The sequence below is a fragment of the Euprymna scolopes genome, chromosome 3 (genome assembly GCF_053919585.1).
Source record: "Euprymna scolopes isolate OS-2025 chromosome 3, ASM5391958v1, whole genome shotgun sequence".
NCBI lineage: Eukaryota > Metazoa > Mollusca > Cephalopoda > Sepiida > Sepiolidae > Euprymna > Euprymna scolopes.
The window spans coordinates 41,983,013-42,008,095 of record NC_136484.1 but is presented as its reverse complement, the minus strand read 5'-3'; the positions used below and the strand labels follow the sequence as shown (position 1 = coordinate 42,008,095).

The window sequence follows — 25,083 nt, the reverse complement described above, 5'->3', positions numbered from 1 at the left end:
TTTTATTTCTGACCTGAGTTTTTTTAGTTTGGAATCCGTCAAATTATATCTTTTTCGTTTTTTTTTTTTTTTTTTGTTATCCGCCAGCTTTATTTTTTGTGTGTTGAAGAAAAGTTTTAGAATAGTTGGTGTGGTTATCGATCATAAATTCTTTTATGTTGAGAAATGATTGAAAGTTGTTGATTTTGCTGCACACGAATCCGGGTCGGGGTAGGACTTAACAAAAGATGAAAGGGGGGAATGGCTAAGAAAGGGTATGTTCGCTTTCTTCTTTATCTTCTTCTCCACTGCTTTTTGTTTGTCTAGTTTGTGTGTAATCTAAGGGATCCTGTACTGTTGGCCAAACTCCAAACCCTGTCCTATTGCTGCAATGTCGCATCCTTGTGTCTATTTAACAAGTACTTTCATGCAATGGGCTCCGATAAACTTGTAGCACGTGCTCCTTCAACGTACATACTCCCGACCAACACGACAAGCAGTTAAGTTCCACTTATCCACTGTAGAGGTTCATAAATGTTCTGATAGTTTCTTATATTGGAGTGCTACACTTTGGAATTCTCTCCCTGTTTCCTTATTCCCTGACTGTACTAACCTGCTAAAGTTTGGATTGATGGATGTTCATCCATCAAAACGATGAGGAACATCTGATCATCCTGGAGGCATGATGGATGATATGCACTGAATTGTGAAGCAAAGGTTGTGTAATCCCTAACCATTCCTCTCCTGAGTCGGCATTGCTTAATTTCAGTGGGGAAAGAGAAGTCCAGGACGACCGGAAACAATGTTGAGATAAGCAGAGAGCACAGACAGCACCTGGTATTCCATAATGGTTACCCATTTTAGTACTGCCCACGCTCAACACTGCTTAACTTTGGTGATCTAATGGGAACTGATTTGCTAACGTGAATATTCTGCATATCGGCCAAAGTTAAAATGTAATGTGAACTAAGATCTCGTAGCTCAATTCCCTATATAGTAGCTTCTTATGTTCCAAGTGACAATATGCTTTGTTTTGCATGAAAATAAAAACATGGAGTTATCTGCTCTTGAATAATTATATGTTTAAAGTACAGTAATTGTAGATGGCGCTGTTAGAATGTTCTTTTGAAACTGGAGTTATCTTATTTTAGACTGCTCTAAATCTGCACAGCAGTCATTGGGTGTTGGTGGCACTATTATATGCCCTATTTGGAGTGAAAAAAAGTAAAAAAAAATAAAATAAAATAAATCTTTGCACCTGCTGGGAAATCCTTGAGCCGAACTTGGTTGCAGGCACAGATGCATACGGATGCCGTGAGATTTATGGTTACTTGTGTGCCTAATGTTTCTGATGGAAAAACAAAAGACATGATCGAATCAAAATGCTATAAGTTTTTTTGTTGGTAACTCTTCTCCATGGCATCATCTCTGTGCATTAATACAAACCGTCATTCAATTTGATACTCAGTCATTTCAACCGAATAACTTTAAAGTAGGAATTAGTTAAATTTGCAATAACTATCTTTTATTTTATTCTCCATTTTTTTCTGTCTCTTTTTCATATCATAGAGAAGGGATTGGCATCAAGAGACGAAGCATTTTTATTGATTTGCCAGAGGCCGATGAAAAAAAAAAAAGAAAGAACTTGATGAATTATTTAAAGCTAAAAATAAAAATAAAAAAATGTTTGGATGGGCTTCTGGAGTCTGATTAATTCAAAAACTTGAGAGAATTCTAATGTTTTCATAATAAAACACCTGCGCTTCCACAATTAAATTCTTCCAGACTGGTTCTATATCATTTATGGCTTTGACGAATTCTTCAAAACATTTGCACAAAAATACACCCCAACTTACGTTAAAAATGTATTTCCTCACAAATATGATCTTAAGTTAATTTTTCAATTTATAAATATATCTCAATATACTTTGTATATGTGTGCATATAAATCTACAGACATGTATAGCATTAGGAAAATACTAATAGCAACATCGGTTTTACAACTATTACCCTCTCCAGCCGCTTCACTATGCATCTTATAAATTCGATCTCAATTTACCAATATCTACAAAAACATGATGCCCCTTCCAATTCAAGAAAAGTCTTAATTACTAACACTAAAATAATACATTCTGATGCCAATTAAAAAATTTAAAGATATAAGGTGATGATTTCTGATGGAAAAAGTTTGCTTAAAGATATTCGAAGCTGTCTATATCAAAACTCAACAACCTACAATTTATAATATAGCCTGTGAAACCAGTAAAAATGTTTTAAAATGCTTACCGTAATACAATTTTGTCACAGGACAAAATTGTATTATGGTAAGCATTTGCCCTCACAGATATTTTGTAAATGTCTTCAAGAACAATTTGAAAAAGTTCTCTCGGCGTCTAACAGATTTCACACCCCTGTTTCGCAGATACCTTTTGAAATTTTGTATTTTCTTTAGTTTTTTTTACCTGGTGATGATTCGACGAAGAATCAGAAATTTTCGTGATACATATGGAACTTATATTAATTTTTATTTTAACACAAAAAGATCATAAGAAAAGTAAAAAATAAAAATAAAAAAGGTATAATTAATCAGAAGCTTTCTATTATTTTTAACAATGTTTACAAATGAAAAAAAAAATGCTGCCTAAATGGACACGATTCATATATATATATATATATATATATATATATATATATATATATATATATAGCTCTACTTATATGTGAAAGGCACGTTGTGTGTGTCAGTTCAATCTCTATGGATTCTGAAACGACTGTACAAATTATTTTGAAATTTCACTACATGTACATTATGTGTCTGGGTATGTTCTTATATTGGTTTTGTGCCTTTGATAAGTATCAAAAATCGGTAAACGAAAAAAAGAAAACTGATTAAAGAAAGAACAGTCCTTTTTCGACCAAAGTTAACACCCTTATAATAATCCTTCACAATATACAGTGAGTAGCAAAATTATTTGGTACATTGGATTTTTCTTATTTCTCAAGAAATATCAAGTGAATTCGAATTAAATTCACACTTAATCTTTGAACAGATATTATCTATCTGAAAATAAAACGGACATGAATATATACTTAGTTGACAAATATTTATTAACTAAAAATCAAATTAAGCATATGCAAAAATATTTCACACGTTTACTAATGTTTACTTGTATATCCTCTGTTCTGCCTTACAGCCTCCAAACGCTTTCGATAACTGCCTACTAGTTTCTTACAAGCATTTGCTGGTAGTTTCAGCCATTCTTCTTTGCAAACTTTTCAATTCCTTGATATTCTTGGGATCCCTTGCATGCACCCTTGACTTCAAAGTTTTCCACAGATTTTCGATGGGATTTAGGTCAGGTGACTGGCTAAGCCATTAGTGTAAAACACTAATTCCTTTGTTCTTAAACCAGTTCATAGTTATTTTAGCTTTGTGCTTGAGATCATTGTCTTGCTGGAAGAAAAAGTAACGGCCCAATCCAAAATCTGCTGCACTCTTAAACAGATGTGTTGACAAAATCTTCGTGTATTTTGCTACATTCATTTTTCCTTCTATGATTTTCATCCCTCCAACTCCATTTGCAGAAAAACAGGCCTAAATTATCACACTTCCACCTCCAAATTTTACAGTGGGAACGGAATTAGATGGTTTCAATTCTGTGCCCCATTTCCTCCATACCCGGGTGTGCATTTTTCTTCCGAAAAGCTCAATTTTTGTTTCATTTGACCAAATAACTTTGTTGCAGAAGTCATCCGATTCACATTGATATTTATAAACAAATTCCAAACGATCTTTCACATGTCTAGGGCTCAACAATGGAGTCTTTCTCGGTGATCAGGAATACAGGCCTGTACGATTCAATGATCTCTTGATTGTGTCCTTGCTTAGTTCAATACTTACTTCCTGCAAATCACTCTGAATTTCTGAACGAGTCCGGATTGGTCCTTTCTTCATGTTAAGAGCAATGTAATATCATTTAATTTACGTGGCCGACCACATCTTAGAAGATTTTTAGCATTACCACCCGTTATTTTCTACTTTCTCACGACAGCCCCAACTGTACTCACCACCAAATTTAGTTCTGAAGCTATTTTCCTATATCCTTTTCCATCTTTATGCCTTGCTATTATTTCCTGGCGTATATCATTAGTCAGTTCCTTTATTTCAATCATTTTAAAACAGTAATGAAAGAGGCAACCTGCGCAGTGTCTACGATCTTTATCAACTGACCTGTAAGCAGCCAGAACCCTGGGGTGCTTTCTGATTGGTTGAAATATTGTAACCAGATTATTTGACTGCTTAAAAATGAAATTGCTGATTGGTTGAAGTATTGTAGCAAGATGAAATGACTGCGTAAGAATGAAACTAACTGGATATTTCCTGAGAAATAATAATAAAAAAAAACAATGTACCAAATACTTTTGCTACCCACTGTATATATTTTATTGAAAAAAAATGCATATCAAAAAATGCCTTTGGAATCCTATTGTTCGATGAATACATCAATTTATATTTACCCAATCTCATAATACTTCGCTAGGTCCCAATGCTGAAACAGCATATGTGCTGCAATATATATCTGGTCTCCATAATTTCAACAAAGACCTCATCTTGTGTTAAGGCAAATCCTTAATCCTTCGCTAGGTCTCTAGACTGAAGCAATACATGTTTCGCAGTGTACATTTGATTCCTTCACAATACTGGAAAACTGGAATGGTCATCACTCCTTTTTAATCATCTCTTGAACGCACAATCTGAGGGTTAATATACTATGGATTCATATTATAGCTCAGTTAATGCTTGTTCCTATTTACAATGCCTCCCCACGGGACAGAGTTAGACACCAGGGTCGTTTTTTAACGTTGAGAAAAGGAACAAAAATAAAAATTGTCTCAGTCGTGAAGGATTTCTCCTCCACTAACAGAGAACAAGAAATTGAGGTGCAGCATCTGAAGAACAGATACCACACTTTGATCTTGTCCCGAAGGCCAAGCTCAGTTAATGCTTGTTGCATAGAATGATTCTCTGAAAATGTTTTCTTTCCCCCCCCCCACTAATACTGTTCCATTCTGCTACCTCGAATTACCTACTTTCATTATGATTTTTTCCTTTCTTTCTACTTTTTTAGAGGAGAGGGGGAAAGAGCACGAGAGAGGGAGAGGGTGAGAGCATGAGAGAGAGGGTGAGTGCTGGAGGTTTCTCTGTCTGGATTGTTTCGCATTAATTCATGGGCGGTTGGAGGAGGAGGGGGGGTGTTGCCTGACTATCTGGTAACTCCAAAGAGAGTGGAGTCATCTGACTATTTTTGCAGTATGGCCCTTTGATTTTACGTCACACACACACACACACACACACACACACACATATATATATATATATATAAATGTGAGGTAATTGACATTAATGAATTAGTATAATTACATTTACATGTTCCAAGAAAAGAGAAAAACAATCAGGATTGTGTACGATCGTTTCTAAAACGATACAGTGTTTATTTAGTTATAATCTCACGAGCAGCCCAATGGGAGAGACGGGAACTGATGAGTTACTATTCAGAGCGACTAGTGTGAAATTCATATACTCCCCCATTCTTCATAAGTCGTAGCTATAAGTTTATATACCTTTTGCTGGTTTTAGATTCATATCATCTTCTCTTATATATATATATATATATATATATATATATATATATATTCTTTCTATTTGTTTTTACATTTTTTTTTTTTTACACAGTGATCACCACTTATCAAGGCCCGGAAGCCACTCAGGGATAAGGGTTATTGCAAGTACATTACGTTAGTGTGGAGATTTGATGAAGTGTTTACTTAAGGGGGCGGTTCATTAGGAATTTGTTAACATTGGACTTGAAGACATCCAAGTTGTAGTCCGGTGGGAAGCAGGCAGACAGAACAGAGCTCCCCAGCAATAATACGCCACTACACATCCATGAGCATGTTTCTGTCAGTTACTAGCAACTAGAGACCTTATCAGGCGATATAGCTTATACGAAAGCAAAGTTTGCAATGAAGATATCAAGTCTTCAGTATTATAGGGAATTTTTACCAGGAGGTACTGCCACCTGTTGTTAAGAATAGGAATAAAATTTAGGTGTATGTAAAGAAGACAAAATAGAGGTTTTGGTCTGCATTGGAATATTATCTTGGTATATATATATATATATATATATATATATATATATATATATATATATATATATATATATATATATCAGCAGGCAAACCCGGCATTGCCAGGAATTTAATAAGTATTAAGGAATGTTCAATAATTCGAATAATTTATTGTTATTGAAATGTCCATTTTTATTGGTTTATTGATTTGAACAGTTCATTTACTTGCAATTAAGATAATATGGTCTCACATCAGTGAGAATGGGGGGGGGGGGTACGCATAAAAAAACTGTCGAGAGGTTGGCCCCGAAACAGTGTGTATTCTCTCCAGATGCTTTGACATTATTTAGAAACTGAAGTATAATACCTCACAAATAAAAACAGCCTACAACTAATTTCCGAATGGTATAACTATTCTTAATTTTCTCCTAACTGACCCTGAACGAACGCAGCAATATATTTATATGTGATTGTATGTTTATCTCGATGTTACAAAAAATCAATAATTTCTCTAATCTAATAAAATTTTTATTAGCGAATTTAAATTGAAGAACGGATAAACGTAACATTGAATAAATAGTGAAATCTCAGTGACATTTAATGGTGATTTCAATAATTTTGATAGCAATAAAAGTATTGGAACATTGGTTGATCCTAACCCAATCCCGAGCAATATCAGGTCTCTCTGCTTGTATTTAATAGGCCCCAAATTACTGGATAGAATTACAACAAATTTTACATGAACTATTCTCAAGAGTTAAACAATTAATATTATTTTTAATCTAGTACAGCTACTACTACTACTACTACTACTACTACTACTACTACTACTTCTAATATATTCTAACAATGAATACATAAAGGCTCTAACACTATTGGACCATATTTGACATGAATAGTCCTTAAGACGGACTAAGTGATTGTGCTATATATGCTTTTCCTCCTATTACCTATAATTAATTATTTTATAACTTCCAGTGCTCAGCTGAGCTTCAATCTATGGTCCCCCCCCTCGCCAAACTTTCCCAAAAAACACTCGTTTTACCAAAACCACTATCAATAATTCCCACACTCTTTATCTGTGCCTAAGCCTAAATGTAAATTCCATGAACAAAGCTTCTTTCTTACAACTGCACGCCTGTGGGACTCTCTTCTGATTGCCTGCTTTCAAGCTGACTACAATCTGATTGTGTTCAAGTCCAACGTAAACAAGTTCTTGATGAACCGTCCCCCTAAGTAATCCAATTCACAAAATTCTCACTACTTATGTTTACTACACTATAATCACATTGAATAATGTATACCTATTAATCCTTATCCTCGAGTGGCCTTATTTCTTCCTTTCCATTTTAAATTCATATCGTCGGATATATATATATATATATATCTAAAACATTTGCCAACTATTTTCCCCATTCTTTATCTGTACCAAAAGTAAAACGTAGATTCCATGAACAAAGCTTCTTTCTTAGAAGTGCAGGCCTGTGGAACTCTCTTCCGTTTGCTTGTTTCCCACCTGACTACAACCTGGATGTCTTCAAGTCGAACATAAACAAATTCCTGACAAACCGCCCCCTTAAGTAAGACACTTTATCGAATCTCCAATACTAATGATTACTACGATACTATCCCATTGATTACTGTACATGCAATAACCCTTATCCCCAAGTGGCTTCCGGGCCTTGATAAGTGGTGACTACCTTGTAAAAAGGAAAAAATATATATATATATGACTACTTCATTTAATCACATATATTAATATACGAAAGTAGTATATTTTATGCGTAAACTTTAAATATTTACTTCAACAGTGCTCAATGCATAGGTAGAGCTAGGTAGTAAGTTATAAAAAAATATATATATATAAAAACGCGAGACAAGCACAACTCTTCGCATAAGCCTGACGAATCTTAGCATGGATGAAACGCAGAATATTCTGTGTAGCTTACTTGTCATATATATTTTTATAACTTACTACATATATATATATATATATATATATATATATATATATATATATATATATATATATATATATATAATGGTTTTGCATTAATAATATTTATATTTTATATCAACTTTCGCTAAAATATTTTCAAATTTAAAATAAAACAACTTTTTTATTCCCATTTCTTTCCGGAGTATTAATTAGTAAACAATTTGCTGATCAGGTTTTCCAGTGTAAAACTTGCCGTTATCTTTCACGTCCTCTGTTTGTGCACAACACTCTGATAAAATATTCAGTATTTTCACAATGATAGCATTTCTCTTGAGCTTTTCAAAATTGGCAGCTTCTGTTTAAGAAACTGAAGAGATGATTAAAAGTTAACAACAGCAACAACAAAAAAAAAGGCGTTGCTCAATGGAGGGGGGTTGATAGAGCTGAAGACAAGACGGTGTGTCTATGGAAAAACTTATGGCGGTCACCCTTGGTGATAGATGTCTCAGTAGAGAAATTTAATGCTATTGGGTAAGTTGGTATGAATAGCATTATGTATTCATGTCCATCGACACTTTATATTAGATCAAAAAAAAAAAAAGAAATGAATTTGTGAAAGTGAAATTAAAAGTGATTCAGACAATCTTTGGTCAATACATCTGAAAATCTTTGTATTTTCAATTTTTAAATGAATAGGACTACAGTGCTTCTGCATTAAAGAAAAAAAGGTCATCATCAACTGCTTTATTTTATTTTTATTATTCTTCACCCAAAATAAGACATATTTTTTTTTTACACAGTGATCACCACTTATCAAGGCCCGGAAGCCACTCAGGGATAAGGGTTATTGCAAGTACATTACGTTAGTGTGGAGATTTGATGAAGTGTTTACTTAAGGGGGCGGTTCATTAGGAATTTGTTAACATTAGACTTGAAGACATCCAAGTTGTAGTCCGGAGGGAAGCAGGCAGACGGAATATTGCCACTTGGATGTAAGGAATTGCTATTTGGAATTATGTCTAATAGGGGATTGTGGGGAGTTGAGCAACGAGATGTCGGTTCATATTACATTTAAACTTCTGAAGGTTAGTATGGTCAGGAATGTCGGAAACAGGGAGGGAATTACAAAATCTAGCTGTCTGAGGGAAGAAACTATTAGAGTAGAAGGCTTTCTAGCATCTAGGGTCCTCAACAGTGAAATGTAGCTGCTTGTTGGGGTAGTTGCGACTATGTACGCCTAGGTGGCACAAGTGCTATCGTTTCATCAGATTCCATTAAAGTACTAGTAAAACCGACGCAGGGATGTAACATTGTGGCGATGGGACAGAAGTTGAAGGTTGACTGATAATGCGAATTGAGACTCATTTTTTGGGGGGCCCTCTTTGAGTGCGAGAGATTAGTGATAGATGTAGCTGCCCAGATGTGACAAAAAATACTCCATGCATGAGCGAATCGTAACTTTGTAAAGATACTTCATGCAATTTTCTAGCACGGTAGAGGGAGCCTTCTTTACCTTGTCTGATAAAAGCTTAACAAGGAGTGAGAATAACAAGAATCTGATTGCTTAACTTGCAAACTTAATACCACATGTATATATAAAAAGATGCAGTGACTCCAATTCCATGCATCCCTCATGAGGATGAAACTTGGAAAATTCTGTGTAGCTTAATTGCTATATGTAATTTCATAACTTATTACATAGCTCTTTTTTTTTTTTTACATGGAAGTCAGCACTTATCAAGGCCTGGATGCCGCTCGGGGATAAGGGTTATTGCGTGTACAGTAATCAATGAAACAATATCGTATTAATCGTTAGTAATGGAGATCTGATAAAGTGTCTTACTTAGGAGAGCAGTTTATCAGGAACTTGTTTATGTTGGACTTGAAGACATCCAAGTTGTAGTCGGGTGGGAAACAGGCAAACGGAAGAGAGTTCCACAGGCCTGCACTTCTAAGAAAGAAGCTTTGTTCATGGAATCTACGTTTTGATTTAGGCACAGATAAAGAGTGGGGAAAATTACTGACAGTGGTTTCAGCTAGACGAGTGTTTTTCGTGAAAGCTTGGGCAGGGGAGACCAGAGATTGGAGCTCAGACGAGCACTTCAGCTCTACTAACGTATTGTGGACTGTTAAAGTAAACTTTGGAAGTCGATACATAAAATTTTTTAAGAAGATACTTGTTCTGTGGATACATGAATTAATGATACTATATATATTCAAAAGAATACATATTCGTGTTTTTTATAGCCGATTCCACCTCATGCAATGCTAACACAACAGAACAACTTTAGGACGGAGTTCAATCACCATCAGTTCGACTTTAGTAAATCATCTTTCACTAAACATAATGAAGTACTCCATCTCCAATTAGTTGTACAACATCGGGATTCAGGTTTAGTCCAACTTTGTGGATATATCAACAAGAAAAATTAGAAACAACTCTTATTATTAGGTTGATGCAAAAACAATATGGTTTTCTTACATATGTTACTTTTATATATTTTTATATATGATTTCTGAATTAATTCATTGTTGGTTGGTTGGTTGTTTTACGGCATATCAACCCTTTTCAGGTTATTTAATGCCGAATCCAGTTATTTTAAGGAAAATTTTTTTTTTATAGAATATATTTGTTGTTTTCAAGTCGGTTTCTATTCAACCCATAGTAGAGACCCTAACAGGTACTACCACTCTGGGTCAGAGTGGACCTGGGAGCAATGGCAATTAAAGGGTGGCTCCACACTCCCCAAAGCTCGCAAACTGGGGCCTCACCATCGGATATAGTTTAAAGTCATATCCAGGACCATTAATTCATTAACCCATATAGCCATGTTATATATCAATTTGAAGGGCGTTTTTCAATCTATGGAATCGTGTTATTCGTTACCATTCTCAATCTCTTCATTCATTTTTTTGCAGGCATTTCGACAGCATGGACAAAATTCAAATCCGCACGATTTTCTTGTCCCAGTTCAAACTAGGCCGAAAAGCTGGCGAGACAGCTTGTGATATCAATGATGTGTTTGGCCCAGGAACCATTAATGAACGTGTGGCACAACGGTGGTGCAAGAAATTTCGCAATGGTGATGAGAACCTCGAAGATGAAGATGGTTGCGATTGGCCGATATCAAACATTTGAAAGCCTTGATTGAAGCCGATCCTTGCAAAACTACATGAGAAGATGTTGTTGAAGGCGAGGTCGACCACTCAACAGTTATTCGCGATTTAAAGTGAATAGGGAAGTAAAAAAAAGTGGAATAAAAGGGTGCCCCATGAACTGAACGATAATAAAAAAAAATTGTTGTTTTGAGGTGTCTGCTGCACTGCTTCTGTGCAACAAAAATTACCTCTTGTATGAAGGCGAGCATTGTCATGGAGGAGAATTAGTCATGAAGTGATTGAAGGCTAATTCGGCATCATCTCTACTTTTGAAGCATTTTTTGCGCAAGAAGTCGTGGAGATGCTTGGAAAAGTGATAATCCATGGGCAAAGCGTTCGGTGAATATGGCGGATGAGGCAGAGTCCCATAGCCCGATTCGTTCAGCTTCTGCAGGGTCAGTCGAACAACATGTGGGCGAGCGTTATCATGGAGGAGTTGCTTATTTTGTATTTAATTTTTCCTTAGCAGTGGTCCATGCTGATGATGGGTTATATCAAGAAACACGTGTCCATAGATATATTTGATGCATGAAAAAATATTTAAAACATAATATCTGTATATATTAGTGTTGGAACAATTAATCGTAACGTTTTAGGATATTGAAATTGGAAAAAATTCATGTATATTTTCCGGTGCCAAAAATGATTTTTTAATTGTATTTTTTTTTTTAAACTGTCAATGGAAAAGAAAATTTCCTATTTCTGGTACTTATGATAAAATGTTAAATATTTCATGATTTTAAACTACCAGTAAAACTTAAAATGTCTATAGAATGTCCTTTCCCCCACACAAATATGGTTTTACATTTGGGAAAATATATACACATATCACATGGGTTTTTGCATTAATCCGAAAATGACAAAACGATAAAACTTTACAGATAAGTATTTAGAGATTTCAAAAGAATTGTAATTTTATCAGAATGGGAAATTTAAATCTGTAATTGTCTCTGAACCATGAAAAATATTGGAATCGTCCCATCACTAATATATGTATATATATATATATATATATATATATACATATATAAAGTGAAATTGTCTGTCTGCATGTGTACATTTCCCTACCAAACTACTCTGTCAATTTTCAGTCTACAGACTCGACATTTGACATAAGGGGTATTGTGATTTTGGAAAATCTTCTTAGTTTTCGGCCAGAAATTTGGCTGTCAAGGGGGTCAAAGTTCAATGATTTGACCTTTAAAAACTCTACCAAACTCCTCTGCCAACTTTGGGTCTAAACATTTGAAATTTTAGATGTAGGTTACTTGGACATGGATCAAACTTTTTTAATTTGATTTTAGCCCAAAACAATAAATTATAAGGGATCAAAATTGGTGTCAAAGTTAAAATAAATTTGACCTCTGCGGTCTCTACCAAATTACTCAGCAAATTTATTTCAACATAATGTGATTGAAGAGAGTTTGCTTGAAGCATTGTGTGTAGTGTGAAAGGGCTGTGTTTGATGGCTATGACAATGCAGTTTGTGGGATCAGTCTATGTAGTAAAGAATTATGGCAGTATTGAAGGAATTTCAATAATTTTCTGTTATACATATTTTATTACTAACATAGTGTGTGTTCAACATTATTTGTGAATGAATCTCAATTATTCTTTTGAAGACCTTGGATCACAAGATAATTCCACATTCGAAGTTTATCTCCAAACAATCTTCGTTTTTATACGGACACAAAAACTTTATTAATTAGATGATCTTTTGTGAATTTTACAAATTAACTTGTATAACACGTTTGGATATATCGGCCACTAGAGGGCGTCGTAGGCCAATGAATACATGGTTTGGGTGCATGGGAAGCCATATAACCTCATCTAAACTCCTTAAATCCGGACTCTTTATTATTTGATAATTTTATTAATAAATCACCACATCTCAAGGTCAAAAACCACTCAAGGATAAGGATTAATGAGATGGATAGATTTTCAGTTTGAAGCATCAAGTATATTATGAGAGTATTGAAAATGACGAATGGAATGATAAATCTAGATTCTATTTGTTTATATAAGATTTATTCCTGTTAAAGAAATGGAAATTTGCAATGGAATCTGGGCTTGCATAGAAGAAGCTATTAAAATATCGTGAATTTTATGAAAAAAAAAAACAAAAAAAAAAACATTTTTCTATGACGATTGCAATAAAAAAGTAAAAAATTTTCTCTCCAAAAGAAATTTGAGAATAAAAAACCTGAAATGAAGAACAAAAATAACCTTCGCAAATCTCTCGACGGTGGCAATCTTTCTAGGGCAATTTAAGAATTCAGGTGATTGCTCATCCCCCTCTCAGTACAGGCCAATAAGTCTCCTGTGCGTCATGAGTAAGTTGCTGGAATCTGTGTTAAATACAGAAGTAATCAACCATCTTAACAAAAATAACCTTCTTAGTGACACTCAATATGGTTTCCGTTCTGCTAGATCTACAGCAGATGTCCTTACAGTTATATCGCATAGGATTAGCAAATCTCTCGACGGTGGCAATCTTTCTAGGGCAATTGCTCTTGACATATCTAAAGCCTTTGATAGGGTATGGCATAAAGGTTTACTTCATAAGATCGCTAGCTATGGTATAGCTGGAAAAGTCTTCTCAATTATTAAATCATTTCTTTCTGATAGGTTCATAAGAGTAGTAGTTGAGGGGCAAAAATCAGAAGCTCACAGTATTAATGCCGGTGTCCCTCAGGGATCCATCCTGGGCCCAACTCTTTTCCTGATCTACATTAATGATCTTCCAAATCATATCCTTACATCACTTGTAGACATTTATGCTGACGACACTACCATTTATGGTACCACATCTAAGACAGTAAACGAGCAAGTTCTCTCCAATTCTCTCTCCTCTGATCTTGAGCACGTAGTACAATGGGGAAAGGAGTGGCTGGTTACTTTTAATGCATCTAAAACCAAGCTTCTCTCTTTACATCATCAACATTCTAATCCACATTTGTCATCAATTGAAATGAATGGCTCTCGTCTTCAGGAGGCCTCAAGTTTTGACAAGCTTCTGGGCTTGACCATTACTCCTGATCTTAAATGGAACACGTATATCAAATCTGTTGCCAAGGCCACTGGAAAAATGGTGGGATCTTTCTATCGATCCAGTAGATATCTCACTGCTGATGCTATTCTCTATCTATATAAGAGCCAGGTACGTCCAAGGATGGAATACTGTTGCCACATCTGGGCAGGAGCTGCTAGAAAGGACTTGTCCTGCCTTGATAGAGTTCAAAATAGACTTTGTAGCCTCGTAGGAGATGTCCTTTTCTCCTCCTTGCAACCTCTATCTCACAGAAGAGATGTTGCGAGTTTGTCTCTGATGTATCGTTATTTTCATGGAAAGTGTTCAACTGAGCTTCAATCTATGGTCCCCCCTCGCCAAACTTTCACAAGAAACACTCGTCTAGCTGTAAACACTATCAATAATTTCCCCCACTCTTTATCTGTGCCTAAACCTAAACGTAGATTCCATGAACAAAGCTTCTTTCTTAGAACTGCACGCCTGTGGAATTGTCTTCCGTTTTCCTGCTTTCCGGCTGACTACAATATGGTTTTGTTCAAGTCTAAAGTAAATAAGTTCTTGATGAGCCGTTCCATATAAGTTATTAAATTTACCAAATTTTCATTACTAATGATTACTATATTGACCAATTTCTACTGTACACTCTTTAACCCTTATCCTTGAGTGGCCTCTGGGCCTTGATAATGTGGTGATGTCTTTGTAAAAAAAAAAAAAAAAAAAAAAAAAAAAAGAAGAAGAAAATTGGACTCAAGCAGTGCCGATTCAGGAGAGGTGTGGTTAGGGATTGTGCAACCCTTGCCTCATAATTACACGCACAGCTGCCCCTACAGGGGGTATCCTTTGTCTTTCGAGAATGAACTGAGTGGTTTTCTCAAATCTATGTAGTTATATTCTACAAAACAATTTTTTTTTCTTTTTTCTTTTTTGCAGAGCATTGGTACGTGTTTATAACAATCAAGACATATATTTTAATATAATTTCATTAAAAACATAATTTATCCGCTTCAGAAGATTTGAAAAATGGACACATTTTTTTAATAATGACCTAGGTAACAGTAGACGCATGACTGAAAAAGAGTGAAATTAAGTATTGATCTTCTTTTCACTTTTTCTCTCTCTTTTTTTTCGCTGCTTTAGGAAGAGAGAGAGGGGGGAGGGGAGGGGGGAGGGGAGAGTCAATTTGGATTATGTATTTAATTTATAGTCTCACTATATCGTATTTATCCCATGGGTAAATCGTTTAGCATGGCATTAGTAGAGGCCATCTATTGTATAGTTATTTTTCTTCTTTAACATTTCGAATTACAATATTAGGCAGCTTGTTTAGTCTTCCTTCTATTTTTTCTGTAATCTATAGAAATTAGGACCCTGAGCAGCCCTACAATTATATGTGAAACTTTATGTATTTATACAGCATCTAGATTATATACCGGCCACCATAAATCAATCGGTTAGTGTACTACATGAAAACACCTAAGTTCTCAGTTCAAACCTCACCCGGATCATAATTATTTTTAATCTGATTTTGTCATGTTGTTAAGTGTATTTTTACTTTTCTGTAATCCATCTAATGTATTGAAAATTGGGACACTGAGTAATGTTGGGTAGCTCTGCTAGTATATTTATATTACAAATATTGACGTGTTCAAGACTCCGACTACACATTCAAAGAAGGATTTTGAGATAGAAAAATAAAATGTTCGCCTCCAAGAAATAAATATTTCAAACTTTATTCTCTACTTCATAAATTAATCATAAAAATATGTTGATATCTGCAGAGTATTATTTTGTCGCCTCAAGAAACTAACGTTTTGATTGGTTGATATGTAATCAACGTGCCTACCCGGCCTTTGATATTTCAGTTTATGCTTGAGAAGGTTTTGCTGTCCATATATTTTTGTCTTAATTACCTATATCCTTATCCATCTTTTAAAAAGTTATTGATTCTTTTACCTGCCCTATTCTCACCTTGTGTGCCTGTGCTTTAATTCTTGTTTTTGCAATATTTCAATGATTCTGCCTTGCTGTGATCTGGACTGCACTTGTTAACTCCCTATGCATAAACAGTTGCACCGTTCTTCTGTTACTTTTTTTCTTGCATTGAACAGATTACTGCATCTGCTAACCCTAACATTGATCCCGCCCCCACAAAGCATCTTGTCTGCAGATAAAACCATTTCTCTTTTGCACATGTTTTTTTTTCTTTTTTAGCATCCTTTATTTATGTATTAATTACAATTGTCCTGCTAATAATGGTACCAATAAAACCAACGTTATTAACGGTCGTGTATAAAACAGTATAAATTGTGCAAACATCGCCATTCTACAATATATTATTAGGTTGGTGCAAAAATGTCGTTTTTGACGTTCAACTATATATATATATATATAAACGAGATTATTTTTGCACCAACCTAATATTCAATCCTTTTTGTTAATACTAAAAATGTTCCTAATCATGCTTCCATCAAGCAACCAAATAGAGACGAAACTGAAAAAGGTTAAATTTCTATTTTATACCAGTTGTTCAAAACAAACGAACACTTCCACACAAATTCTTGCTACATTTGCAAGTGAAACAATAACTACTAGCAGAGAGACAAGACGTTGCCCGATATTTAATAATAATCAATGAATATTTCACATTCCCATATTTTTATTGTCATCGAAATCGTTGAAATCGCCCATTTTTCAATCAAATCGATTGATTGCCTGCTCTAGTTAGGGACCCATCATGGTGCACTGTGAGGAAGCTTTGCATGCCTTCCCGCAGTGACTTAATCCACAATACAATATAGTCTACATTGCACTGTAGAGAACCTAGTGTTGATTTTATACAATTATTTTTATATATAATAGTTTGAATTAAAGTTTAAAATACAAAAGTCTAATATTACGCTTCAATTGTGCTTTAAACAAAAACAGACATTTCTAACGTATCCCTGTCATATCAAAGGACCTACTGTTGATTTTATATGTTGGGCCTTTCAGCTTGTGTGGTAAAAAACTTCTCAAATACACTTGGTGATGTTAAGCTGTGCAAGGTGTTAACTTTGGTCAAAATCGTCCGTTCCTTCTTTCATCGAATTACTTTGATTATCAATACTTATCGAAGACATTTCAATACAGAACCTATTTATGAACACTGTCCTGCACATAAGGTACTTTAGTGTGAAATTTCATAAAATACATTGTAGTCTAGATTGCACCGTAGAGAACCTACTGTTGATTTTATAAAACTTTTGATATATAATGCCTTGAATTAAAGTTTAAAATGCAAAATTCAAGTATCATTGTTAAAATGTGTTTTAAACGCAAACATTTATTTCCAACGTGTCACTGTCATATCAAAGAACCTATTTTTGGTTTTATATGCCTGGCCTTTCTGCTTGTACGGTGATAATGGCTTGAATTTAAGTTGAAAACGAAAAAGTTAAGCATAGTTCAATTGTGCTTTAAACAGAAACATTCATTTCGAACGTGCTCATGTTATATCAAAGAACCTACAGTTTATTTTATATATCAGGCCTTTTGGCTGGTGTTATAATAAAGCTTCTCAAATGTACTTGCGATGTTAGACTGTATAAGGTGTTATCTTTGGTCAAAAACTTCTGTTACTTCTTTAATCGGATTTTTTCATTTTTTTTTTCTTCGATTATTGATACTTATCGGAAACATTGCGATACGAAACCTATCTAAGAACACTGCCAGATAAATAAAGTATATTTGTGTTAAATTTTATAAAAATCGTCCCAGCCATGACCAGACAAAGACAGAGTATCACGTGTTCGACATGGCAGCGTCTTGTAAAGCACATTGTAGTATGAGAAGACTTTTAAACAAGAGACAATAGATAATTCTGGAAGTACCTGCAAATAAATGTCTGTTATTTCAATTGAAAAAAAAAAAGCGAGTCGAATTCTTTCCTTGTTTATGTTTCCTTGCGACTGTTTGCATACAACACGTGGATCCCGAGGGTTGACATGTAACGACTACGTTACAAGTGCTTATTTTGCAAATCCAAAGTTAAAAAATGTTGTTTTTTTTTTTTTTCATTTTCATTTCTCTGCTAAAATGGCTGCTTGATGGAAATGTGATCCAATGTTACTTACGAACTAATGTTAACCTTTGTCTATTTGATTTGAGGAATTTGAATTTACGTTATTCACAACTGGATTACTGCCTATATCTTGGTTCTTGGTGTTAAAGCTTTTCGACATCAAATCAATATATTTTAGCCTTCTGGAGGATATCTGTCATCTGTCAATAACCCTCTGAACATTCATAATTTGAATATTTCCTCACATCTACAGAGGTACATTGTTCATATTTCAATGACTGTGGTAAAAGATATTCATTATTTTTCTACGATAGACCTTATACTTTGCAGATATGAAACATCCCTGATGCATGACAGGTTTGGAATGGTTTTATTGGAGTAATGGATACGATTTCAGATTATGAAATAAGTTATCCAAAATTAAACTTCTGTTAGATGTCATCATTTTATACAGAAATAATTTGGAGGAAGATGTAAACACATACTTGAGCCTCTGTTTTGGATAAAATAGCAACCTGTGTTCGGTAAAACGCATACAATGAGGTGTATATGATGCTATTGCCTTTTTGTATTTAGTGAAGCAAAATGGGTTGACATGCCATAAAACATGGAAAGTAGAAAGTGAGCCTTGCTTTCCATAAACTCGTAACTTTTGCTTCTATGTTGTCATTTAGATCACGCATTTTATGATGTTTCTGATAAAGGGGGAAGAATTGCTGTTTTCTGGATCATCTGTTGTTTTGAGAGAGTAGTATATAATTTTCAATTCTCTCATGGTATACATCTTCGTTCAGCTGTCAATGTACACATTCTATCAATCCTTTTCTTCTGGTGCTACCATATCAGACTGTCTGAAGATATTAGCTTTCTGGGACGAAATGCACCTAACATTGATGCTTTTTGTTTTTCTACTTCCTTTTGCAAAACTTAATTATGTTCTGCAAAACCAAAACCAAAAACAGAAACATCAATCAACCTTTTCCTTCTCATTTTCCCATTTCTGTTTCTATCTCCCTCACTTCCTGACTGGTCTCCTAACTTAAAATGTACCAAACATTAATGCTGTAACCCTTTTCCCTCTCCCATTGCAAAACTCATTCATGTTCTGCAGGGCAGGGAACAAAAAACGATATAATCCACTATACAACAACCAAACCAAACACTACAAAGTAGCGATTGAAGATAGAAAAAGTTTGAAGAATAAAAACCTTCTACAAAATAACATTGGATGCAACATAAATACTATTTCCAAAATAACTTGATTCGGCATTAAATAACCCAAAAAGGGTTGATATGCCGTAAAATAAAACAAACAAACCAAACCTTTTCTTTGAATGTTTCATTTCATTGTTAAGCGATCACTTATTAATAAAAAAAAAAATATATAAAAAAACTGATGCGCAAAATCATAGACAACAGAATTAGAACAGTCTACCTATTTATTAGTAAAATAAAATGTTCAGGGTTACTGACAATGAAAGATTCCTGAAGAAAAACTGTTAACTGTATCTGCAGAAATACCTCTGTTGCAGTTTCTCTGCAATGAAGTGAACTTGTGAGTTCCATTTTAAAAGGATTGGTTGCATCAAAATATTTTGTCTCCCAAATACTGTACCAAGACTTTAAAGTCTAGTCTATCCTATTATTCCAGCGATTATTCTTGAGACTAAAGATAAATTTATTGGGTTTGTTTTACAATCGACAGAGATTCGAAAAAGTGATAAAACTTCAAATGCATAACAAATAAATGTTATCAAAGGCAAGATAAGTTACTTTTCTACCTATCTTGAGAAGTGTTAGTGGGTTTGTTCACTTTAAAATGTTTAAGCAATTTGAAAAACGGAGTGTCTCTCATTTACGTGAGAACAAGAAAAATGGCCGCGATTTGGCTTGTAAAATTCAAAGTTTTGAAAATAACTTAAAATTAAAAAATGATACAAAAAAACTGTTAGAAATCCACCTAATATAACCTAATATATATCACGGTAACATATATTGGGTGTGTTTCTAACAGTATTTTGTATATTTTTTTTAGTTTTATATCATTTTCAAAACTTCAAATTTTCCAAGCTAAATTGCGGACATTTTTATTGTTCTTACGTAAACGAAAGACACTGTTTTTTCAAATCGATTAAACGTTTCAAAGTGAGCAAACCCGCTAAACACTTTTCCAGATAGGTAAAAGAGTAACTTATCTTGCCTTTGGTAACATTTATTTGTTGTGTATTTGAATTTTTGACCGCGTTTTTAAATCTCTGTGGATTGTAAAACAAACCCAATTTATGTTTTTAACACTATTTATCCAAATGACCCAACTGTCCGAATGAAACGTAAACATGTCAAATCATACTATGCTACGAGTGATTGCACTCTTTGCTCATTCTAGAAAAAGAATAAAATGTAATGGCTAAGAACCAAAATATGAATTTTTCTCCAGTTGTAAATAATGTAATCTTTGCCTTAATTCATTGCAATTAATGAATATTATTCCACAAAATTAAAAAATAAAATTTAAAAAAACATACCAAAATTAACATTTAGAAATATAGTATACAAGAAATTCGTTGTGATTTTCTTGCTTCTCGCTGCAGCAATGTATGGTGCAAGGTAGGAAAATATGGTAAACTAACTCTCAATGAAACACTGGTCACTTTTTAGCGATCAGTAATAAAGCAATCCTCTTATTGAAGAAGGAAATAATGCCTGGGAAAATACAATCAAACCACACCTCATTCCGACAAGCAAGTGTCTGATGATGTAAGTCATTTCAAATTTTCCCAGAATGACACCAAAGTGAACCAACAGTCGTATGACAACTGGCGAATATCCAAGTATCCTGTGCGTCTAGACTTTCCTTGTCTATTATTTCTTTGCTTAAATAATTGGAAACAATTTATTTTTACGTTTTCCAAACATAAGAAACAAGAAAAAAATATCAATTATTTCTTTTTCATTAAGATTTATTTATTTATTTTTAATTGAATAAAATAATGAATTTGTTTATCGTGAAATCTTGTATTCGAGTATATATCTAAATTTGTGGAATAATTTCCTCATCAATTGCTTTTTTTTATTTTTCTTATTCTCGGAAAAAAAAAAATTAATGTAATAAGTTTTATTCATGAGAAAGGTCAATAAAGGTCAATGTTTAAATGTACCCATATGGTGAAATAGACTTTTTAAAACTTTATTCCGTCGCCAATATCAGGAATTTCTTCATATAATAATAAGTTCTGAGAAAATGAGAAAAGTTTGGACAACAAATTAGTGTTTCTTTAGAAACAAACACTGCCATGAATAAAACACCATATTGTTTTTTTTTTTTTTTAAACGGTTCTACTTTCGGCATCGATACAACAATAGTCAAAAACTCTTAGAATCACGATGTAATTCATAAGATGAAAACGAAACGAGTACAAGATATCTCAGAACTATTATTCCTTACTTTCCATTTTGTTTTATAATATTTAGCAAATACAGGGTGGAACGATAAAATTGTCGCTCTAGAAAAGATGACATGATTTAATTTCCTTTTTATGAAAACCGATTTTCATTTTTTGTTGTAGACCATCTACTAGTTGGCCAGTTATATACAAATCCCAAGAGCGATAGGAGCCTTCTATCATGTCTGAAAATGACAATATTCAACGAGTGAGAGTGGAGATGTGCCGCTGTACAACTCCTGCTCTCTACCGATCAAAGTTATGACAACAGGACCATTGCCAACACCTTCAAAATGCAAATCCATATTAAAGGGAAGAGCACAGAGTGATGAAAACAAAGTTTCTGGCCAGAGTCTCCGGTGTGGTTTCGAGTGAGGGCCACATCATGTGACCTTACATCTTCGAAGTCGGCTTGAAAGTCAATACCAAAATGTACCTGGATTTGCTGAAGAGTGTGGTGATCCCCTGGTGCAATCAGGTGGCCGCTGGCAGATCCTGGGCATGGCAGCATAATTGGCGCTGGCCCACAAATCTAAAGAGACCCAGGCTTGCCTTCAGAAGGAGTGCTACAACTTTGTACTCTTCTCTCACCCCCCCCCCTCCTACCGCGACCTGAACCTGCTGGACTACTTCGTTTGGTAATATATGGAGAACATCAACAACAACACCTCCCACAACACCAAAGCCAGCTTGATCGCCGCCATTAGCCGAGCTCCCGCCAACGCTTGTGGAAAAGGCATGGTCCAGTTCCTGACCTGTATCGAGGCGGTGACTGAGGCTGAAGGCGGCTACATTGAATCGATGTCAACTCTACTACACAATCAAGCTACCTGAATTGATTTTTTTCAATAAAAGTTTTAAAATCAAGTAGAGCTGTTTTATTTAGGGCGACAATTTTATCGTTTCCCCCTGTATAAATAGATGAGAAATTAGTATTCAGCAAAACGTCAAAATTTATAGCATTCTACAATGCATTCTCAAAGTGCTTCCGTTTGAAACTCAGCAGCGAATCAACACAAAACACGGAACATTTTTGCATTTCAATTGTATTATAGCCGCAGTAAAAGAGCCCTAATTTGCAGCTAAGGTCAACTTTGTAATTTTTTATTTTTTTAAATTTTGAAATCCTTTGAGCTGAGGCTTCATAATTTGTGCATTCATAATTTTTGTGGACTGTTATCCTCATCTCCATAGTTGTTGTTGCTTCATTACGTTTCGGCCAACTCATCCTCTGACCTTCTCCAAGTGATTAACCACAACGGGATAGAAATGCTGAGTTTTGTAACTGTCATCCCATAGTTATTGCTGTCTTACCACGTTTTGGTCAACTTATCCTCTGGCCTACTTGGTTAAGATTGAAACCGCTATCTTCAGAAAATACTCACCAGAAACCGTCACGGTTAATCACCTGAAGAAGGCCAGATGATGAGTTGGCCGAATCATTATGAAACAACAACTAAGAAGATGAGGATAACAGTCCGCAAAATGAATGAATGCACAAGATCAACTTCGATCTTTACGCTTTCGAAAACAAAATGAACAATTCCAAATCATAAATGAAAGCATAACACGAAACCAATATGTAAGATATAAAATTTCTACAATTCAAAAGTCTCTTTTCTCCTAAAATATACTCAGTTTATCATTATTTTCTGATTAAAAGTAATTTTTCCTTCGTTTTGGGACAAAATGTAATTTTTTATTTAAATTTTGAATTTAAACGAATATATCATAGAATTAGGAGATTTGGACATATTTCTTTTTTAGGCAATGTGAGATAATGCGACAGCACAAAGAAATAGTCGCTATTTTGATATTTGTGTGATTTTGAAGGTTTTCTTTTTGATAAAAAATATTAGCATCTTAAATTAATTTAATTATTTTCTACATGACTCGCAGCAAGTTAAAATATATAAACGATCCTAAATGTGTTCTTTTTGTTGCGTCAGTTGGTCATCCATATTATTTGGAATCTTCAAAATACTGTTCTCACCTTGAGTGCCATTTTCACAACGTTTCGGTCGATGTGACCTCCGACTTTCTTGTTGAACTCAGCATTCTGCATAAAATTTCGAACGAAACCCTTTATTTACTTCATGAAGGTAGCATACGTTTGTTTTTTTCAACCATGACTGGATAGAGGTCCTATGTAATTCGCAATTGTGTTTTTCAGTCGCCCACACTAAGGATTGAACCTTTAACCTTCACGGGAAGTACTCTACCTACTGAACCGTAGGTCCTTGTAGCCATTCAAGATGAGAACAGTATTCTGAAGAATTAAAATAATGCGAATAACTAATTCTCATCTCAAGAATTCAGAAACTGTTATTCTTTTCAAAACAATATCTTCACTAAAACCGAAAATTTTGAAACAGCCGATCCAAAAAGGATTATTTCTTATGACACAAGGTGAACCTCTCTCCACTCCGCAAAATGTTACTCACAGAATCGATAATAAAATGCCTAATACTTTCTACAATCCAATTAATTTAGTTATCAATAAACTTCACCTTATGCTTGGAATGTCCCCAAAGTTTCACTTATAAATGCTCAACAGTTTTATCGCCATTCAATTTTATGCAAGGGCACTTTGGTCATCGTCTCTTCAGTAAAAGATGCAATCTGTAACAACTCTCCCCAAACTTTTATCTGTAGCATTATCTCAAAAGATAATGTCTACCAAAACAATGACTAGACTATTCCCACATCAAATAGGAGCACCAAAACCTAAATTAGTCCCATGAGAGAAGCATGTCCGAATTATTTTCAATTTGGTATGTCATATCCACATGACCTAATGCGTAATGACTATACAAGATAATCACGTTGATTCACCTCTTTTTGTTAGATTACCAAAGTTAAGTGATGTAGAGCCTGGCTAGTACCAGATCGGTAACCTTTTGGGAATACTAAGCACTGTATGCATTTAGGTATGTGGGTTTGTATAATACCTAAAAGAACTGAAGTCCCTACTTTTCACAGTTTCAGTTCACTCTTGAGCAAGGTGTAGGATCTGTTAGCCTCACTTTAATATTCTGAACGGTTATCATACACTTGTTAGTTGGAGTTCCTCACCTCTGGTGAAGGCAATATGTCTAGAAAAGGGGAGCTCTGTTGAAAGGACCAAACTGGATAGAGGGAGCCTATTGGCTCTCTACTGTAATCTCCAGTGATGGTGTCATAGACAACACACCTACTTTTAATTTATTGTGAGCCAGCACGGAAGTAGTCAGGCACAGAAAACTGTCATAAAAATGTTGATGTTAGTGCACAATCTAGTCTAGCCGGATATAGATAAACATAAAAAATGTATACACATGAGCTTATAAAACGGTGATTAAAA

At 34.5% G+C, this 25,083-nt stretch overlaps 1 protein-coding gene across 9 annotated transcripts in view; it reads left to right on the top strand.

Annotated features, from left to right (window-relative positions):
• The window catches only part of LOC145254621 (receptor-type tyrosine-protein phosphatase epsilon-like), a 732,106-nt gene that overhangs the window by 247,348 nt on the left and 459,675 nt on the right, over window positions 1-25,083 (top strand). The window lies entirely within an intron of this gene.